The sequence below is a fragment of the Canis lupus genome, chromosome 2 (assembly GCF_003254725.2).
Source record: "Canis lupus dingo isolate Sandy chromosome 2, ASM325472v2, whole genome shotgun sequence".
NCBI lineage: Eukaryota > Metazoa > Chordata > Mammalia > Carnivora > Canidae > Canis > Canis lupus.
In genome coordinates, this window is record NC_064244.1 from 47,047,780 (window position 1) to 47,068,700 (window position 20,921).

A 20,921-nucleotide genomic window follows, 5' to 3' on the forward strand; every position below is an offset into this window, starting at 1 on the left:
TTTCTGTCTTGGTTACTCCTTCAATTTAGAGTTATACCATGTTGAATGACTTCCTAGAAATTTGATACATGAGAGGAAAATTGAGGCCATAAAAAAATGTTTTTATTCTACCTTCATTCTTTTTTTAAAAAAGGTTTTTATTGGTTTATTTGAGAGAGAGAAAGAGCATGAGTGAGGGGAGGGGCAGAAGAAGAGGAGAAGCAGGCTCCCCACTAAGCAGGGAGCTGTATGAGAGACTGGATCCCAGGACGTGGGGGTCATGACCCAAGCCAAGGGCAGACACTTAATTGAGCCACTCAGGTGCCCAACTGCTTTCATTATTGATGAGTGACTCATCTGGGTAGATAATTTTAGGTTCAAAATAATTTCCCTCAGAATTTGAAGGTTTTTTCTGTCTTGTTTTGTTGTTTTTTTTTAATTTTCTGCTAGCTTCTAGTGTAACTATTGAGACTTCTGATGCCACTCTGAGGATTTTTAAAATTCTCCCACTCACCTCCCCTCTGGTAACCATCAGTTCATTCTCTTTGTCTGAAAGTCTATTACTTGGGGTGCCTGGCTAGCTTAGTCAGTAGAACACACAACTCTTAATCTCGGGATCATGAGTTCAAGCCCTATGTTGAGCATGGAGCCTACTTAAAAACAAAGTCTGTTTTTTTGCCTTTTTTTTTTCTTTATTCATTTGTTTTTTCATAAATTCCACATACAAGTAAAATCATAGGGTATTTGTCTTTCCCCAACATTTCACTTAGTATTAACCATCTAGATCTATCCATGTTGTTGCAAATGGCAAGATCTCATTCTTTTTATAATGCTGCAATAAACATGGGTGCATGTATCTTTCATATTAGTGTTTCATTTTCTTTTGGTAAATACCCAATAATGCAAATACTGGATCATATATTTTTAATTTTAATTTTTTGAGAAACCTCCATACTGTTTTCGACAGTGGCTGTACCAATTTACATTCCTACCAACAGTGCATGAAGGTTCTTTTTTTTCAATATCCTTACCAGTACTTCTTATTTCTTTTTTTTTTTTTTTTTAAATTTTTATTTATTTATGATAGTCACAGAGAGAGAGAGAGAGAGAGAGAGAGAGAGAGAGGCAGAGACACAGGCAGAGGGAGAAGCAGGCTCCATGAACCGGGAGCCCGATGTGGGATTCGATCCCGGGTCTCCAGGATCGCGCCCTAGGCCGAAGGCAGGTGCCAAACCGCTGCGCCACCTAGGGATCCCGTACTTCTTATTTCTAGTGTTTTTGATTTCAGCTAGTCTGACAGATGTGAGGTCATATCTTACTGTTGTTTTGATTTGTATTTCCTTGATGATAAGTGATGCTGAGCATCTTTTCATGTGTCTATTGGCCATCTCTATGTCTTCTTTGGAGAAATGTCTATTTATGTCTTCTGCCATTTTTAAAATTGGATAAATTATTTGGGTTTTTGGTGTTGAATTATATAATTTCTTTCTATATTTTGTATACTAACCCTTAACTGGGTATGTAGCTTGTAAATATCTTCTCCCCTTCAGTAGGTTGTCTTTTTGTTTTGTTCATGGTTTCCCTCATTGTGCAAAAGCTTTTTATTTTAGTGTACTCTCAGCAGTTTAATTTTGCTTTTGTTTCCCTGAAGAGACATATCTAGACATATCTACTTCTAAGGCTGATGTCAAAGATATTAGAGCCTGCCTGTGTTTTCTTCTAGGAGTTTTATGGTTTCAGGTCTCACGTTAGGTCTTTAAGTAATTTTGAGTTTATTTTTTTTATAGAGTATAAGAAAATTGTCCACTTTTGTTCTTTTTATGCATGTAGCCACCCGGGTTCCCAGCATCATTTACTGAAGAGACTGTCTTTTCCCCCATTGTATATTCTTGCTTCCTTTATTGTAGATTAATTGATCAAATAAATGTGAGTTTATTTCTGGGTTCTCTATTCTGTTCAGTGATCTGTGTTTATCTTTGTACTAGTACCATACTGTTTTGATTGCTATAGCTTTATAGTATACCTGGAAATTTGAGATTGTAATACTTCCAGCTTTATTCTTCTTTCTGAAGATTACTTTGACTTCTTGGAGTGCCTGGGTGACTCAGTTGGTTAAGTGTCTACTTTCGGCTCAGGTTGTGATCCCAGGGTCCTGAGATCGATGGAGCCCTGAGTCTCCCTCTCCCTCAGCACCTCCTCCTGTTCATGCTCTCTCACACTCTCTCTCTAGATAGATAGATTCCTTGACTTCTGATTCTTTTGTAAATAAATTGTTTTATTTTCCTTAAAAGCTTTGTCTATTCTCTTGTTTTCCGTGTTCTGAAAAACTTCAAGAATATGCTTTATTTTGGATCTTATGCTAGGCACTAGATGTGCTCTTGTGTCCTGAAAAATTATGTCCTGCAATTGTTGGAGACTCTAAAAATAATTTTCTCTTATTTTACTTGTTCTTTCTTTCTGGAATTTCAATTATTGGGATTTGTACATCCTGAAATGATCCTCTAGTTCTCTTATAATTTCTCTCCACTCTTTTCATATATTTTTAATACTTCTGGGAGACTTACTCAATTTTTTATGTTTTAAAAATATTTTACTTATTTATTTTGAGAGAGAATGAGAGAGAGAGAGAGAGCAGGAGCAGAGGGGGAAGGACAGAGGGAGAAGCAAACTCTCCACTGCGCAGGGAGCCTGATGCAAAACTCGATCCCAGGACCCTAGGATCATGACCTGAGCTGAAGGCAGACACTTAAATGACTGAGCCAGTCAGGCACCCTCAGTTTTTTCTTTTAACTTTCTGTTGAGTTTTTTTTTTTTAATTGGGTATTATATATATTTTTTTATTTCCAGGAAACTTTTTTGTTTTTTGATATTTTTCTTTTTTATACCATGTTATTCTTGTTTCATAAATACAATATCTTCTTTTATTTCTCTAAAGATACTAGGTATTTTTTCAGGTTTTCAGATCTGTGCGTTGTCTCTGTTTCCTACACATTGCTTTTCTCCCATAGTTTTGACCTCTCTCTTTTACCTTACAGTCTTCTGATGTCTTGTGCTCCTTATCTGTCCTCTTACAGTCACAGTGGACCACTGTGAGCTGCTCTGAGGCACAGGACATGAAGGAGAGCCTGTCAGTGGCAGCCATCATCCTGAATAGGCTCATTTAGCTCTGCATTTTGAGGGGAGCCCCCTATATCATTCTCTTTAGGGATTTTCTCCCTAAAATCCCTACACATGGGAGCTGGGGTTTCACATTTGCCAGAGAACAACCTTCCAGAATACAAATTCTCTGTTTTTTTCAGTTCACAAACTTAAACCTGTATAAAAGTGTCTAGTATAGCAGATAGAGAAACCCAAAATGTTCGACCCAGCCTTTTTCCTCACTGCTTTGGTGCAGTTTTAAAGTTGGTTCCGTCACATACTGATGGGGAATAGCGAAGAACTAGGAGCTCCTCCAGACACTGTGGAAGTGGGCAGATGTCTTCCCATGAAGCAGGAATGTTAAATGGATTATTTTCTCCTTTTGGGTTGAGTTCTGCAATATCAGAAATAGAGATTCATAGCAGCTCCAATGCTTTATCATATTCTGGATCTATAATAATGTCACATGTATAATTTATTTTATAAACATAATGTTACCCCCATGCCATCCTCTCCATTTGTTAATTTTTAGTGACTTCCCCTTTTGGTCTTAACTCTAAAGGTCTTTTTGTTATTTGTCTGCTTCTTCTATCTCTTTTGAGCTTGTAATTTCTGTTTGAAAAATCCTCTGGCCTTTTTTGAAGAAAACATCATAAAGAAAGAATTGTAACTAGCAAATGATAGGCCCCAGTGACACACAGAATCTGGCTGACCTAAAATGCTGATCCATGTAACAAGTGCATTCAACTATATGTCCAGCAGAGTCCAACAGTTTCAAGACGTCTGGAGTTGATCTTTCTTTTCAGAATCAGTGTAAAAATTGGGATAAAGAATTTTCTGAGTGAGCCAGCAAGCCCCTGAGAACCCTCACCATAAATTGGATTAATATTATTGGATTAATATTGTTTTAAGGGAAATGGCCCAGCAAGATGACACCCAACTTCTGACTCTGTATAATAAACTAAAGACCATTCATTTTTGTAAAAGATATTATTTATTTATTTATTTGACAGAGAAAGAATGCACAAGTAGGCAGAGCAACAGGTGGAGAGAGAGAGAGGGAGACACAGGCTTCCCACTGAGCAGAGAGCCTGATGCAAGACTTCATTCCAGAAAACACTGGGATCATGACCTGAGCTGAAGGCAGATGCTTAACCGACTAAGCCACCCAGGTGGCTCTTAGGTGCCCCTGAAGAGCTTTCATTATTCTAAATACTTTAATGCTGAGTAAAAACTAAGGATTTCTTAATCAGGATCACCATTCTTTTTTTAAAATGTCATATCCCTTTATCACTGGAAAATTAACTTGAGCTTAAAGTCATATGCCTGGGTACAGTTTGTATATACTTAATGGTGATGCTTAAACAATAATTATATTATCCAGCCCACTGGTAAAGGACTTTGCCTGAAATCCCCAGTGTCTGTCTCTGCTAGGTCTACTTTGGTTTCTCTATCTAAAGAAGTTCAGATGAAATTGTTTTTTTCAATATGTCTTACATAGTTCAGTCATTCAACAAGTATTAAATGGTATCTCCATGCACCTAGCACTGTGGCAGATCCTAGGGATACAAGAGTGAGCCACAAAGGCCCTAATTGCTGCCTTTGTGGGCCTCACAGTCTAGGGAAAGGCAGGCATTAACCAAACACAGAACTAAAGGTGTCATTACACAAAGTATATCATTGTTTGAAGATATATCTTAAGGAAAACTGAGGTAGGTTAGAAGTTCACAAAGCAAAATGTGAGATATCATCTACAGCTGCAGGTGGTCACTAGTCCAAGGGAAGGGGAGAGGAAAAAGCTGGCTCTGGGTGAAGGAATGCCCTGTCCCAGAATGAATGTGGTTCCTTTGAGGAAAAAGAAGAAAGTGCACTGTGGCTAGACTACAGAGCCAGAGAGAAAATTGTGTGAGTCAAGACTGCAGAGGTGATTGGGTGGTCACCACCATGTAGGGCTTTGGGAGCCAAAGAAAGGACTTCGGTCCTAATCCAAGAGGTGATAAAAAGTCACTGAAGCATTTTCACAGGAAGTTGTGCCACATTAAAACATAACTTGCAAAAGCCCCTCTGGCTCAGTGAAGGAAGCAAATTGAAGAGTGGATGGAGGGAGACTGGTTAGTGCCATAGTGTTGTGGTCCAGACAAGATGTGGTAAGTTCCAATGGGAGCTGGGACCGGTGTCAGAGCAGTGATGCAGTGGGCATAGTGCAAGAAAGGGAGGTGCCATCTACATTTTGTGTTGTAGAATTGGATGGGCAATGGTGCCATTACTGGGGCATTCAAGTGGGAATTTTGCTTGCCATTTTGATGTAAGTGTATAGAACTCCAAGGATGCATGTGGGCCATAGATAGAAATTTGAGAACATGGTACCATGGTCAAGTAAAGGACTGGTTAACCCAGTGTTTCTCTAGAGATAATGAATCCCTGGATCAGAATCCCTTGGAGCTCTCTGGTTAAAATGCAGGTTTTTTAGAGCCATCTCAGAACTATAGAATCAAAGTTGGTAGGTGTAGATCCCAAAGAATTTTTATTTCTCAACAAGCACCCTATCTGATTTCTTAAGAAACTCTATATTTGAGATCCACCAGCCTAGAGACTGAGATGCCCCTGCAGAGCGAGCTCCAACATTTACTGCCTTGGTGGAAGAGGGTAGGCCTACAAAGACGTACCTCCTTGAGTTTTATTTTCCTTACTTACTAAAAAAAATTAAAAATGCATCTAAGGTTTCCCTTTAGAGCTGATTATCTATCTAGATTAATCTCACAATTCATGTAAAATTAACACTCTTGCTCCCCAAGGTCCACGTACAGAAAAGTCAGCCCTGACACGCTTATCTTGTGCTGATCACCTAGCTTAGGCCCTTGTCCTTTGTTTCATGGGCTCCCTTCCCTTCTTCTCCGAGACACTGACCTTTTGACTCATGCCTTTCCCTAGAAAGACAGCATTTCCAGTGAGCAAAATGTCACATTACCTTTGCTGAACAGGACATTTCAAATAAAATATTAGCAATAACAATTACCTCTAAGCCACTAATCCCTCTGAAGCTACTTTAAACCACCAAAGGATTTAAGGCAATTCCCTGAAAATATCTCTGGCTTAATAGATTATGGTGCTGGGCGATGAAATATATTGGCTCACGAAGCCTTAACTTGTATTATGTGGCATTTTCACCTATAAAAGAAAGTCATGATACAAACTGCTTCAGCTATTATTTAATATAAAAACCAGATCCTGAAAATCATCATCATCATCATCCTACAGCACGCATCCCACTGTATAAATACTTCTCTGCCCAGGGTGTTATGGGAAGCGAAGCCACTAGAAAACAAAATTACTATTGAAATACTCATTTCCCTGGGTATGTTAGTAATTCGCTGTGGCAGGCACATACAAGAGCCTGCTGTGAAAGAAAGCTTTCCCCCCCTCAGTGGAGGAGGGACATGGATTAGCATGGGTGATGGTACCTCTGAGCTCTCATCCTTCAGGCCAGTTTCCTTTGCCCATAGCTGAATTTCTAAGGACCACGTTTCTGTACCATATACAGTAACAGGCTTTGGGGTGGGGGGGATATGGTATGTGAGTCCCCTTTTAGAATACTTTGTTTTTGTTTTTAGTGATAAGCCAAAGGTGATAAAGTGAAGACATTTCCCCTCTAGTCAGTAAGTGACCACCCCAGACCTCCAAGCCCAGCCCTCTCTCTGCTACACTGCCCACTGACCTGGGAAGGTGAGCCTGATTCTCTAAGTTAGGGACAAAACTGACAGTTGACGCTCAGACTTTGAAAACAGAGCCCAGACCCACCACTTGGAGAGGTGCTTCTGCAGCCTGTTGATGGTGGCTCACCTGATGGCCATTTTCTTGAGAGTGCAGCATACAAGTTAGTAACTCTGGCCACCAATTCCCCGAGGAGAAACCGAACCCGGCCCTTTGTGTCTTCATCACTCCCCATGTGGTATGAGACAGGGTAGATGGTTTAGCTACATTATGTCCTTACATGACAGATGGGCAGCATACATCTTTCCTTGTGTAAAAATGTCACAGCAGCTACAGATAGAGTTGGTGGCTGAAAATGGAAAGTGATGCAGATTAGCTTTAACCTAACGGAACAGGCAGGAACTTGAATAAAACACGCAGACCCACCTTCTAGAGCAGTTGGTCTCTAATCCTGATGAGCAATTGACAGGCAATAGGGGGAAAGTCAGAGCATCAAGAATCTGGAGTATTTCCAGGTGGTAGATGTTTAATTCACCATGATTTTTATCTGTCCTGAGGAAATGGGCTCGAATTCGAAAGGCAGTACAACTTTTGTAGCTTGCTATATGAAACAGATTGGAGAGACTACAAAGGGTTAAAACAATTTTTTTTGCAGTTAACCAAAGGATTTTCTTTGTCCCTTTCATTTTCTAATGAAATTTTTAAAAATACAAATGGAAGACCTAGAAACTTCTTCCCCCCCCGCTTCCCCCTCACTCAGATAAAAATACATAGCATTAGCACCTTCTATACTCGGTGATGTATTTTGAGTGATAATCATAATGACGTTATCAGTTTTATTCTAACACCAATAATTGAGGAAGCATAACAGAAACATTTCAGAGAACATGGCATTCTTTGGTAAAGTTTAACACCAGGGTCTGGATGTGAGGTGTGAGATTGGCTGTTTTTTCCTACCTTCCTTTCTAAACTTTAGTCCTTTGATTATTTTCAGTGTTATTTACAAACAATAATAATTCACATTGATGATAATATGGTTCAGCACTAACGTCCTAAAGACAAAGTATACTCATTTTATGTAGATAATTTCTAGGGAAATTCCACCTTGGGATATTATTTAATGCTTTGACAGAATAATTTCATTATTTTCACTCACTTTTTTTACTTCTAAAAGTAACTCGAAATATGAAAAGAAATATTAAATAATTTCCTTCTAAAGAGAATTGTTCAAATATGAATATAGATATCATTAAGTAAAACATTAAAAAAATAATGCAAGGTTTGAAAATGGTCAAAGGACTTGAACAAAGAGGAAGAAGAAAATAGGGTAAACAACATGAAAATGTTAAACCTTACTTTCTAGAACACCTGAAAACCAAAAGCAAGAGGCTACCTGGAGGGCATAGAGCACATCTGTTTGGGAGTAGTTGCAATACAAAGGTGTGTGATGCTGGTTGGTGTGGGCTGGGTAGCAGGAGCGCTCCCATACATTACTGGAGAGTAGGGACCCAGAGACAGCTCCGGTGGCCGCCTGGACAGTCGACCCTAGAGCCCCCCTCATGACTAGAGGAAGATAGACTTGAGACATACTTCAGAATTCCAATTAATAGCACTGTGTGATGGATCACATGAGGGTAGTGAAAAGGGGGAGGTTATTATGGAGTAAGAGTCTACAGTGATTCTCAGATTCATGATCAGATCATAGATGGTAGTGTCATGAGGCAAGAAAGGGACTAACATTGCAAGTATCCCAATAGGGAAAACCACCCAAGAAAAGACAACTTTGTGGGTGCCACGGTGGCTGGACACTTGAAATTTGTATTTCTTTTGCTTACTTCTTATGACTATTGGCAAATGGTGTAACGTTTCACAACCTCCAATACATTTTGTGTTATATTGTTTACCAATAATAGTTGTTTCCTCTTCTCAGCTGTTGGGTGGTAGGCTTCAGATGACTCCGGTAGGCAGTTCTCCCTCCCTTGTAGGAATCCAGTTGGGATTAGACACTATACATGACCAGTGGAGGTTTAGCACACGAGTTACTGAGGGAGGCAGGCAGAAACAGGGACATAGAAATAGAAGAGCTCCTCCTTATTCTCCTCCCATCAAATGCAACCAGTGGCTTAACCTCTCAAAGAACAGTTTCCTCTTCAGTAAAACAGTTTATCTTCACACACACACACACCCTGCAGAGACTTGTGAGGGTGTGCAGTGCCGTGGGGAATGGGCCTCTCTGTGCTCCATTCTCTTCTGGGGTCAGAGATGACATTGGCCAGAGAGGTGGAACCAGTGGTTTCCAACCATTTGCTGTGTCATTTCTGTGAACTTTAAATCTTTAAATCTTCCTGGTGGTCTGCCAAATCTTGATCCAGGTATAAAATTGCCTTTTGCTACAACGTATTACTGAGCAGGCAGTTCAGACAGTTAACTGCCTGATGGAGCATTCTGCTGAGTGGATCGCAAGATGTAAAACTGGGAACAATTTTGCCATACAGTAGACTAGATAGGAAGGAGAGCAAATAGGTGAGTCAGCACCAAAAGGAAGATCGTGTCCTGAATTATGTAAAATCTTGGCTCTGTGATTGGAGGTATATATATATATATAATCATCAGGCTACCGTCTACTCAGAGTGACATTCTACTCAGGGTAAACTTTTCATATTAAAAGTGTAAAACTTTGGGTACCTTTGTGTCCTTTGGGAAATGTTATTTAGTAGTAATGACTAAATTGTCATCGTTACCAACTTGGTCAGGTTTATTTTTGGACTTAAATCTCTTCAGCTATGTTGCCCCACACTCCAGCCTTTGTAAGAGCAGCCTGAACAAAGAGATTGGAAATCAAGTAGTAAGTCCTCACCCTCAATCCCATCCCAGCAGACCACTCTGCCTCTGAGCAACCCCGTATGTAAAGTGGGGATAGACGGTTCCCTGCTATGTAGTGCCTGGAGTGCAGATTCTCTAGCCTCTGTGTTTGTTCTCTTTGGGGAGCAAACATGTCTTTCTTGAGCTGTACGGGTATTTTATTTCATCCAGCTAATATATGCATGTATATTTAAAAAATCAAATACACCCCCATAAGCTTAGGACAAACAGAAATTTTCTACCTTACTCCATCCCACATCCTGTTCTTTCTACTGGGAAACTCCCTCAATTTCTCACCATGTTGGTCACCTCCGTGTTCCCAGAAATATATACATACAGTTTTTTTTCAATGTTATTTTTTATCTAGTGGTCTCTTCTTACATAGATGAGGGTCAGCACTCTCTCATCACTAACTCCCTCTTTTCTCCACATCCTCCCAATATAGTTATCCACTGGTTTAGAATAAATCACTTCCAGTGTTGACGCAATTCTGCTCATGTAAATAACTGTTCACTACATGGTCAAGTACACTATGACTGCATTTACTTTCCTAATCAATTTTTTTTGTTTTCCTTGGAAATTCCAATTGTCTAACTAGTTTACTAGCACCATCTGTAATCTACATATTATCATTATTGAATTGTTCTCCTGGATTGCTCCATCCTCCTGGTTCATTCAGAGCTAGTCACTCTTTAGACCAGTGCTGTTCAGTAAGATTTTAGTTACTGAGCACTTGAAATGCAGCTAAGCTAGTGCAACGGAAACACTGAAGTTTTCACTTTAAAAGATTTTAATTGGTGTGTTGAATTCATTTGCATTTAATTTAAGTACTTAAATGATTGGGTTAAAATCTTTCATCTTGGTATTTGTTTTAGCCCATTTGTTCTTTGCTCCTTTATTTCTCATTTCCTGGCTTCTTTTAGGTGAATTGGTTACATGTTAGTATTGACTCTTTCTGATTTATTTAGTAGTTGACCTAGAAATTACAGTATGTATCGCTAAGTTCTCAAAGTCTCCCTTCAAACAGAACTTTATTTCTTCATGAACAGTATGGGAAACTTAACAAGAGTATGGGTTGATTTCTTCCCTTGTGCCCTTCAGGCTAATGCTATTCTTATACTTCATGTTAACTCCTCAGAAGGCATTTTAAATATTTTGCTTTACCTATCAATAGACCTTTAAAGCAATTTAAAATTTTATAAAAACAACACATACACACATACAGATATACATATATATTTAAAATCACTAAAAAATAAAAGCTGTTATAAATATTCCTAAATAATTACTTTCTAGTACTCTTAATTCCTATCTAGAGATGTGGATTTCCATCTCCAAGCCTATTCTGTTTTCTAAGTCCTGTGTGTATGTATAGTGAGGAGATGGTGGACGCCAAGCTATGGCATTCTTTGTATGGAATGGGGGATAGATTTTGAGCATTGACCTCTCTTCACACTAAAGTTGGATCAATCTTTCTATTTTTGGCCCCCCACCCAATGATGTGTCAGAACCAGCTCCTGCCAGACAAAAAGCCAGTCATGCACATTTCTTCTCAATCAATCCCACATTCAGTGATGGCATGTTGGTAGCTTGAAATTGGCTATAGTGGTACACTTCCACCACAAAAATCAGTAAATCCTGTAAACTTGGACTTGTTTTATTCTTTCTTTCTTTCTCTTTTCTTTTCCTTTTCTTTCTTTTGTGCTTTTATTTTCAGAGAGATGTTTGTAAGAATTGAGCACACCACTGCCTGCACCTTATCCTCATGTTCTGTTGTGCCTGACACTGTGCCGTGATGTAGGTAGGGAAGATGACTCTTTCTGGCCCCTACCTCCATAAACACCCTGGTCTCCGACTTCCCTTCCTCTGCCATATCTGGCAGTTTCCTTTGTTTGCTTGGGACATCCTTCTCTTTGTCCTTGTGGGTTAATTATTATTTGAGTGGAGCATATATCATTAATCTAATTATCTTTATCTAAAAACCCCTATCTTTGTCTTTAGAAGTAGAAACTTCATGAAATCAGCAACTTCAAGAATTCAAGGAGGCTTGGTAATGATTCAGGCCCATATACAAAAATTCTGGTAACCTCCACATTGGTTACCAGGTTACCTTTCAGTCTTATGAAAAAAATGAAGACAATGAGCAGCTATTTTTCACCTCTAATGAGAGAAAAATGAAGAAAATTAGTCTTTAACCACAGCATGAATCATTTAGATGTCAGTAATTTGATTCAAGGTAACATGTATTGAGTGATTACTATGTGCTACACAATATACTAGGTGCTGGGGAGACAAGAAGGAAGAAGGCGGTCATAGTCCAGCCCTTACAGAGCTTACAGTAGAGCAGGAAAGACAATCAAACAATTTGAAACACCTCTATAGACATGGTACCTGTTAGAAGAAGAAAAGTAGTGTCTACCCTAAGAGCACATGACACATTTAGTGTAATCTGGGGTACAGGGAAGACTTCCCAGAGAAAAAGGTGCTCTGACTGAGACTTGAAGGAGCAGCATTCCTCTGTGGCTACAAATAAAAGAGACCTCATAGCTTGTTTAAACAAATATATAATTTATTAAAGAACATTAGGTAGCCTACACAATCTCCAGGAAGGTCAGAGAATCAGCTTGGAGGCTCTGAAGCCATAAATCATGCCCAGATTAAACCATCAGACACTCCTCTTGCAAGGACCCTCCTGCCCCTGGCAGAGGCTCTGTGCTGGAACGGCACAGCAGAGGCGTGGCAGTGCTGACACTCTACTCTTACTGATGTTGCCTCTAAAAGAGGAATGTCTCTCTGCCCTCCTTGTCAGAATGGACATTCTGTCTTCCTGTTACCTTTTTATTAACTTAAATCTCAGAAAAGGTGTGTTTTGCCAGGAGTGAATAACATGAGCATAGCCTTGTTCCAGGCTGAGAAGGCTGAGAAATTTAGTTTGTCCCATCTATTTTGAGTTGTGGGAATCAAAAGATGGGAAATGGCACAACACAGAATCTTTAAAAGGTACTTAGTGGCCAAAGGTATGAAAAATGTCTATCCCAAAATGCCCTTGTCACTGGATTTCTAGTGATACTGTTTGGATTTCATCTGTGTATGGCTATTACTTCAATGTGTGAGTACATTTGAGCTTTTGCATAGAATCAGTGCTCTTAATACTAACTGCTTTCTGGAGATCACCTGTCTCAGCCCCCACCTCCTTAGAAAGCAAATTGTTATTTATTCCCACTGTAACAGAGGAGGCAGGTAGGTCTTTGGGAGCTCATGTGCCCTGCCTTAGCTCACACAGGCAGTAAGAGGGAGAGCCAACACCAGAATTCTTATCTTTTGGGTGTTCACATCCTTCTCTCAGGTGGTGTGGTACCCTTAGGTGAGGGAGGGGTAACGGATGCACGTTATGTTTGGAGGCAGCAAGTATAAGACCAGTAGCTTAGGTTAGGAAGGTAGCAGTGGAGATGAATCAAGGTGGGCAGATGGTAGAGATATGTAGTAAAATTAGCAGGGCTTTGCAATGGATTAAATGTGGCACGTTGATGGGGAAGAAAGAGTTAAGCATGGCCTCCAGTTTTTGGCTGATTGAACCAAATGACAATGCTTTTTACTATAATAGGTAAGAGAGTATGGCATGGGACCGAAGGGTAGGTGGAAGAGGTGAGGAATGGAATATATAATGTGCTCACTGTGAGATATATCCAATTTGAACGGCCCAAGGAACAGCTTTATGGAGATGTTTAAAGCAAGGAAACACACCTTTTGGTATCATTGACATGTTTATGGTAACTGACCCAACGATATCGACAAAACCACCCAGGGAGAGAGTATAGGTGGAGATGAGAGGAGGGACTAGGGCATAACCCCAAGGACTAGCAGGATATGAAGAACTGGTGGAGGACAACCACACCTATAAGGAGACAAAAGGGGAGTGACCCCAGGGGAAGTAGAAATCAAAGAGGGGAAGAGCTACAAAGAACACAGCTCCGGGATCCCTGGGTGGTGCAGCGGTTTAGCGCCTGCCTTTGGCCCAGGGTACGATCCTGGAGACCCAGGATCGAGTCCCACGTCGGGCTCCTGGTGCATGGAGCCTGCTTCTCCCTCTGCCTGTGTCTCTGCCTCTCTCTCTCTCTCACTGTGTGCCTATCATAAATAAATTAAAAAAAAAAAAAAAAAAAGAACACAGCTCCATCCCCTTACCCTGAGATGTTTGTTTAACTCATCTTTAGGATCAGATGGAGTATTATGCTTTGCTTTAAGTGTGAATGCTTATGAGGTAGGGGCTGGTTGTTCTCTTTAGGCCTTTAGAGCAGCTGTATTTATGAATCTAACGCTGACATGTGGCCTCGGTAGCCCGTAGTCACTTGTTTGGCTTTGGTTTCAGTTTCAATTAGCTTAGTGGTTTTCTAACCCTGTGCTCCCAGCCTCAGAAAATGAATATCCAGTGAATAATATCTGATAGACATAAAACAAGAGAGCAAGAGAGAGAGATACATAGAATATATGTGTCACTGGGGCTTGATGGGGTCAGAATTAAACTTTAAAATGTTCTAGGGGTGTCTGGTGGCTCAGTTGGTTAAGCATCTAACTGTTGGTTTTGGTTCAAGTAATGATTTGGTTGTGCAGTCGAGCCCCCCCATCAGGCTCCACATTCAGTGTGCAGTCTGCCTGTCCCTCTCCTTCCCCCTGCTTGCATTCTCTCTCATAAAGTAAAGTAAAGTAAAGTAAAGTAAAGTAAAGTAAAGTAAAGTAAAGTAAAGTAAAATAAAATAAAATAAAATAAATAAAATAAAATAAAATAAAATAAATTCTATACTTTTTGGAAAGCCTAACAAATCAGGATGATTGGTTTGATTCACATTTCTATCCATGGCTTATGTAAACTCAGAGAAGTTGCTCAATCCGCATGTAACTCAGCTCACTTTGCAAAATGAAAATAATACAACCATGTTCTCTTGGTTTAATGAGTGGATGTCTATCAATGTAAGCTTCTAATAGCCAAATGGAAAAATATAAGAAACAAAATTTTGAGGGGCACCTTGGTGGCTCAGTCAGTTAAGCTCAGGTCATGATCTCAGAGTCATGAGATAGAGCCCTGAGTCTGCTTAAGATTCTCTCCCTCTGCCCCTATCCTCCTTGTCTCCCTCTCTCAAATAAATAAATACAATTTAAAAAAATTTTTGATTGCTTTCCTTGGAAATAGGGTCTTTATTACAGACTTGTATAAAATACACAACTAGGGATCCCTGGGTGGCGCAGCGGTTTGGTGCCTGCCTTTGGCCCAGGGCACGATCCTGGAGACCCGGGATCGAATCCCACATCGGGCTCCCAGTGCATGGAGCCTGCTTCTCCCTCTGCCTGTGTCTGCCTCTCTCTCTCTCTCTGTGACTATCATGAATAAAAAAAAAAAAAAGAAAAGAAACACAACTAGTAATATCATGCCATTAGGTTATATGAACCAAAGACTGGAATCAAGGTCAAAATGAACTATTTCCCATCTATCAGACACATTAAGAAGTTCAATTAGAATATGCCCTATAGATTAGGGATATAAGGACCCTGACCTATTTAAGTACTTATCACATAGAGCACAGAATGTGATATAGCTTCCATTCTAACTGGTAGTTACATGAAATTTAACATTTCTCACTGTTTTCATGATGGAAGATATTTGCTAGAGTTTTCTAAGCCATAATTTCCATGTAACACAGACATTAGAGTTGCATGCTTTACTGCACTTTGGGGGACCGTTTCTAGGCTGAGTATTTACCAAGAAGCATTGGAAAGTGTCTGGTCTTGCAGGTCCCAGAAGAGTTTACACCATTCTTTCCTGACTTTCTCACCCCAGAACACTATTGCATTTCATATTGATTAATATTAGCAATATCTTATTAATACAATTTTGTTTTACATTATGCCTTTATCCAAAGGGTCATGCACAGTATATCAGCAAGCCTCATAATAGCTGGAAGAAAGAGAAACTATATTCTTGATTTATTTGAATAAAGAAAATGAGGCAGTGGGAAGACAAGTTTCTTGTGTTTGTCCTTTGTATACGGATAAGCATCATTATGCTGGCTTCTTTATAAAGGAGAAGTTTCATAGTGAGAGAAGGTGCTGGAATAGGATTCTGGAGACTTGGCTCCTCACTCTGGCTTAGCTGCTAGCCATCCAAGTTCCTGGGGGCACCAAGGACCTCCCGTGAGTGGTACAGGAAAAGTGAAAATGTTGATGCCCCTTCAAACCTAGACTCTAAATGTTTGTGCAAAATTTAGGGGGAAGGCTGAAAACTAGGTGTGGAAAGAGGAAGAAAATGTATAGACCCTAGTTATCAAAACATGTAGGGCAGTTTGGGCAATTTCTTGGCTCTGTCTTCCTTAAAAGCAGTTTTGTGACCCTGTTTGAGATCACCAGTCTTCCTTTTGACATCACAAGTCTTCCTTGAGGTTTCCACACCCCACACCCATGCAGCTTATCTTTATATACCTTCACATTCCATAAATCCTGCAGAGGTCTGGTAAACATAGATCACTGCATCATCTTACACCTCCAGGGAGGTAGTTAGTACCTGTACACTGTCTCCTCAGGAAATGCCCAGATGGCACTGCTTCCCTATCCAGCTCTGCCTGAACAGGGAGCTTAACGTCATTGAGTCTTGTTCTCAGAAATTTCAAACTGGTATTAATGGTAAAACTCTTGTTTAAACAAAACTGCATGAAAACCAAGTCTGTGAAACAAAAGCTGGAGAAGGAGAGGGAGTTGCTGGAAGTCCTCTTCCTCCCTCCTTGTTGCTCTTATACTGTAGGAGGAGCCTAATAAAATCTTAAATAGTCTGTGAAGCATAGTTGGAAGTCACTGAACTGGGCTATCTGTCTTGGGTTAATCCAGCTCTCACATTTCATAATTCTGCTTAATTCTTTTAAGAGACTTAAACAGGAGAGAGGGCAAGAAATAAGTGGAGAGTTACATAGTGTTACACAGTTTCCCCAATCTTTAGTTAGTCATTTCGTCTTTAGACAGTGATTGTCCATCACCACTGGGTTCACCAGTGAGGGAGAGGAGAGAAGTAGTGATTCCCTTCACTAAGTCAAGGGAAGGAGAGAAACCCCAAGAAAAATCACTCAAACTATTTAAACAGGGAGGGTTGACCACACAGTAACCCCTTCCTCTACACATGGGACTGTTGAGCATCTCTCTCTGAAAGCACTGGCACTGCAGAGCACCTTAAGCTGCTGGAGTATATAAAATTTGAGAGGATAAATGGCAGCATTCCCAGGACTCACTCTGGCAAGGATGCATGTGTTTCCCCTGGTAGGTGTGTACACTGTGCAAGATGCCTGCACTACAAGCCGATTGTTATCCTTCCAAGGATCCTATACACAAGACAGTGGGATGTACCATGTGTATACAGTACCCAGCCCCGCCATTGGTAATTCCTCCCATCTCCATAAGCACCTCCTGTCAAGGGGCATAGTTTATTTCCTTTCCTGTTGAATTTTGGCTGACCTATGACTTGCTCTGACCAAGAGATTGTGTTAGAAGTAATACGTCCTCAAGAATCCTGGGAGCTCCTGCTTTTGATGTCTTGAAATGGCTTGAAAAAGCTCAAGTTAGATTGCTGCAGAGTGAGAGGCCACAATGAGAGAGGTTCTGGAGGATGAGAGGTTATCTTGCACATTGGATCTCAGCCAATCTCCCAGCAGAGTGCAGCTGTATGAGTGGCCTCAGCCTATACCAGCAAGAAGCCACCACCTGAGTCCAGACAACCCACAGAATTCTAGGAAATAATAAGTTACTGTTGCTTTACTCCACTAAGTTTTGGGGTGCTTTGTTTCACAGTCACTGAAACAAAAAGTGGAGCAGCAGCCCAGAGGAGAGGAGAGAGTGCATGTCAGATCTGTGCAAAGGGACTGTGCAAGGGGAGGACCCTGTAGAACACACTGGGCAGCTGATACTCATGAGAATGTCTGTTTCCGAAGAGGGACGTATTCTCTCACCATGATTGCAACAATACCTGAGCATTATGTTAAAATAACAGCAGAACAGCAATGAAAGCAAACACTTAAATAGCATCTATTATATTTCAGGCACTGCTCTAAGTGCTTTATGTGTACTTTTTTTTTTTCACTTAATTCTCTACAGAAAGTCTGTTAGGGAAGGTTCTATTATCATTCCATTCTGCAGATTAGAAAACTAATACACAGAGAGATTAAAATTTTTTAATCTCTAGAGATTAAAAAACATAGCCAGTATGTATAAGTTGGACTTTCTAACTCCAAAAGTTATACTTACAACCACAAAGCAATTATTGCTTCTCGTAAGGACAGCCAGGTTGATGTTTTAAGATGTATTAAAACATAAGATGACATATTTCAATTTTCAATACAGAATCCAGCTGCACATTGAAAGAATAAACCATCATAAATAAATGGGCTTTCCTTTAGAAGTGTAAGATAGGCTCAGTAACTGAATGATCCAAAATATTGTATTAGTTCCCTGTAGTTGTTGTAACAAAACACCACAGACATGGTGGCTTAAACAACATACATACTCTCTTACAGTCTGGGAGCTCACAAGTCTGAAATCAGTTTTACTGGGGCAAAATCAATTTGTCAGCAGGTCCAGACTCCCTCTGAAAGTTCCAGTGGAGAATCAGTACCTAACCTTTCCCACCTTCTAGAGCTCTATTCCTTGCATTCCTTGGCTCCTGGCCCCTGCCTCCATCTGCAAAGCATAGCATCTTGCTTCAGTGTCACATGACCTTGTTTTGCGTCAAATCTCCCTCAGCCTCCCTTTTATAAAAATACTTGTAATTACATTGAGGGCTGCTCAGATAACCCAGGATAATCTCTCCATCTCAAGGAGTTGAATCACATCTGCAGTTCCATATAAAGTAACATTCACAGTTTCCAGGGATTAGAATGTAGATATTGTTGGGAGACATTATTCTGTTTATCTAAAATATTAATTATATTATCAGTATAATTCACGTTAATAAATATAAGGGAAAATAATTGCATAAATTCTTTTAAAAAGCATGTCAACATTCATTCTGGATTTTAAAAAATGATTAATAAAATAGGATAGATAATTTGTTATCTTTTATCACTATTAATCCAAGAGCCAGCATCCTCCTTAATGGGAAACCCAAGGACATTCCCAGTCCCAAATGTCACAAATGGAGTCCTTTTTATGATCATAACTATTTATTTTGTTGGAGGGGGCTGATGAACACAGAAGGGTAAATGTATAATAATTGGAAAAGAAGGAGAAAAAACTTTCATTATTACAAGTATATGATTCCCCACCTGGAGAATCCAAGAGAAGCAACTGAAAATTTATCTGAAGAAATGGAAAATGTCTGTAGGTATAAAACTAATGTAGAGAAATAAATAGTCTCTATATGCACAAATAATATCAGAAGAAGAAAGAAGAAAAAAAAGAAAAGAAAAGAAAAGAAAAGAAAAGAAAAGAAAAGAAAAAAGAAAACAACCCCATTAAAATAGCAACACACACACAGCCAAAAATAAAAAACATGTAAAAGCTATATAAAAACAATCATGTACTTCTGAGAGGCACAATAAATCGTATTGGCACAACCGAATAGACATCTGGAAAAATAAAATGAATCTGGATCTACACCTCACATGTTAAGGATAAATTCTAGATGGAATAAATATTTAGATGTTAAAAATTAAAACTGTAAAAGTAGTAGAAGAAAATGTGGTGAATTTTTGTCATATCTTCCTGGGGCAGGCTTTTAGAGGCATGACAAAATCCAGATGCCTTCAAGAAAAGATTGTTCAGTTCAACCACAGCAATTAAAAACTTTTGGCAGGACAACACACAGCAAGCAAAATGATATAACAAGCAGCTAACTAGGAGAACTCTTTGGAGGTTATAGCTAGTTTTCCTAACACATAACTGCTACAAATACCAGATAAAAGTCAACAAATAGATAAAAAGGGGAAGGACATAAATAGTCAAGTCACAGAAAAAAAAAATGTGATTTTGAAACATAGGACATCCTTATAATAGGGGAAATAAAAATTTAAACTACACGGAGATCATTTTTCACTTACCAGTAAGATAAAGATCAAATAGTTTACTGGTGCAGTATTAGTGTGAGTGGGAAAAATAGGCATTCCCATACATTGCTCATTGGAGTGTAACTTGGTATAAACTCTACAGAGAATAATTTGTCAGAATCTGTCAAAATAATTCATACACATACTCTTTGGTCCAGCATATCACCTCCATCAGTTTATCCCACAGATATAGATGCACAAAATGATGCATACAAAAAGTGTATTAGTTACAGAATTGCTTAGAGTAGCAAAAGGATTGAAAATTACCTATGTATCTATCAGTAGGTAAATGATTAAGTAGAATATGGAATGCTAATATGCTGGAATATTGTACGACCATAAACAAGAATAAAGAATCTTCTTATGTACTGATACGAGGTACAAAAATATATCGCTAAGAGACAGAACAAGTCAAAGTACACAATAGTGTATGTGGTAAGCTACCATTTCAGTTTTTAAAGGGCATTTAAAAAGATTAGTCCATTTATCTATTTGGCTCTACTTACAGTACCTCTAGAAGGATATAAGAAACTTTATTTTGGTGATCTCTGGGGAAGTGACCTGGATGCCAGTGGACAAGAATAGAAGGTAGAATTATAACTTTTGAATTTTAAAAAACATTTCCTATTCCTTTCCTTTAAGCATCAATCTTTTAAAGAAAATGAATCATAGTTATATAAGATCCCCCAAGTTAGAGTACAATTTAGGTACATATATAAGTTAAATTGAATTGGGACTCTTTTCTCATGAATTTGCCAATTTTTAATCATGACTTCATCTCATCAGGGTCTGTCTCTAAGCATGAGAAAGTGCATTCTTGTATTTCATCCTAACCCTTCTGGGCTTATTTTGATCAAGTCTATGGAGCAGATTCTTTGCCATCTGTATGGGAGACCTCTATGGTTTTTTCCATTTGCCTCTCATTCCTTCTACTTCCTGACTTCCTGACTCTTCCTTTCCTCATATTGATATGGGAAACTTCAAGCTTATTCATAGCTCGAATAGTTTTATTTTGGAATTTTAAACTCTTGCAGTTTCCTTCATAGCTCCCAAATGTCTCGTGTCTAGGTCTGCTCCTAGCTTATCCTAAAAGGGTTTGGGTTGCTTTTGCTCAACCTTCCAGAACTCACATTTCATGCACCTGCCAGGGCAAGAGAG

At 39.4% G+C, this 20,921-nt stretch overlaps 3 long non-coding RNA genes across 46 annotated transcripts in view; 2 read left to right on the forward strand and 1 right to left on the reverse strand.

The window, feature by feature from the left end:
- On the reverse strand, nucleotides 1-9,514 carry LOC112660542 (uncharacterized). The gene is made up of 4 exons (XR_003137040.3): nucleotides 8,733-9,514; nucleotides 7,255-7,452; nucleotides 6,958-7,177; nucleotides 1-3,511 (listed from the first exon to the last, which is right to left on the reverse strand). It is a non-coding gene; the product is annotated as an uncharacterized LOC112660542 (long non-coding RNA).
- LOC112660539 (uncharacterized) overlaps nucleotides 1-20,921 on the forward strand; it is a 270,043-nt gene that overhangs the window by 78,030 nt on the left and 171,092 nt on the right. The gene's annotated exons all lie outside the window — the stretch shown is intronic.
- The window catches only part of LOC125753892 (uncharacterized), a 21,274-nt gene continuing 9,420 nt past the window's right edge, over nucleotides 9,068-20,921 (forward strand). Inside the window, exon 1 of the long non-coding RNA XR_007406671.1 lies at nucleotides 9,068-9,351. This is a non-coding gene — a long non-coding RNA (uncharacterized LOC125753892). The remainder of the gene's footprint in view (nucleotides 9,352-20,921) is intronic.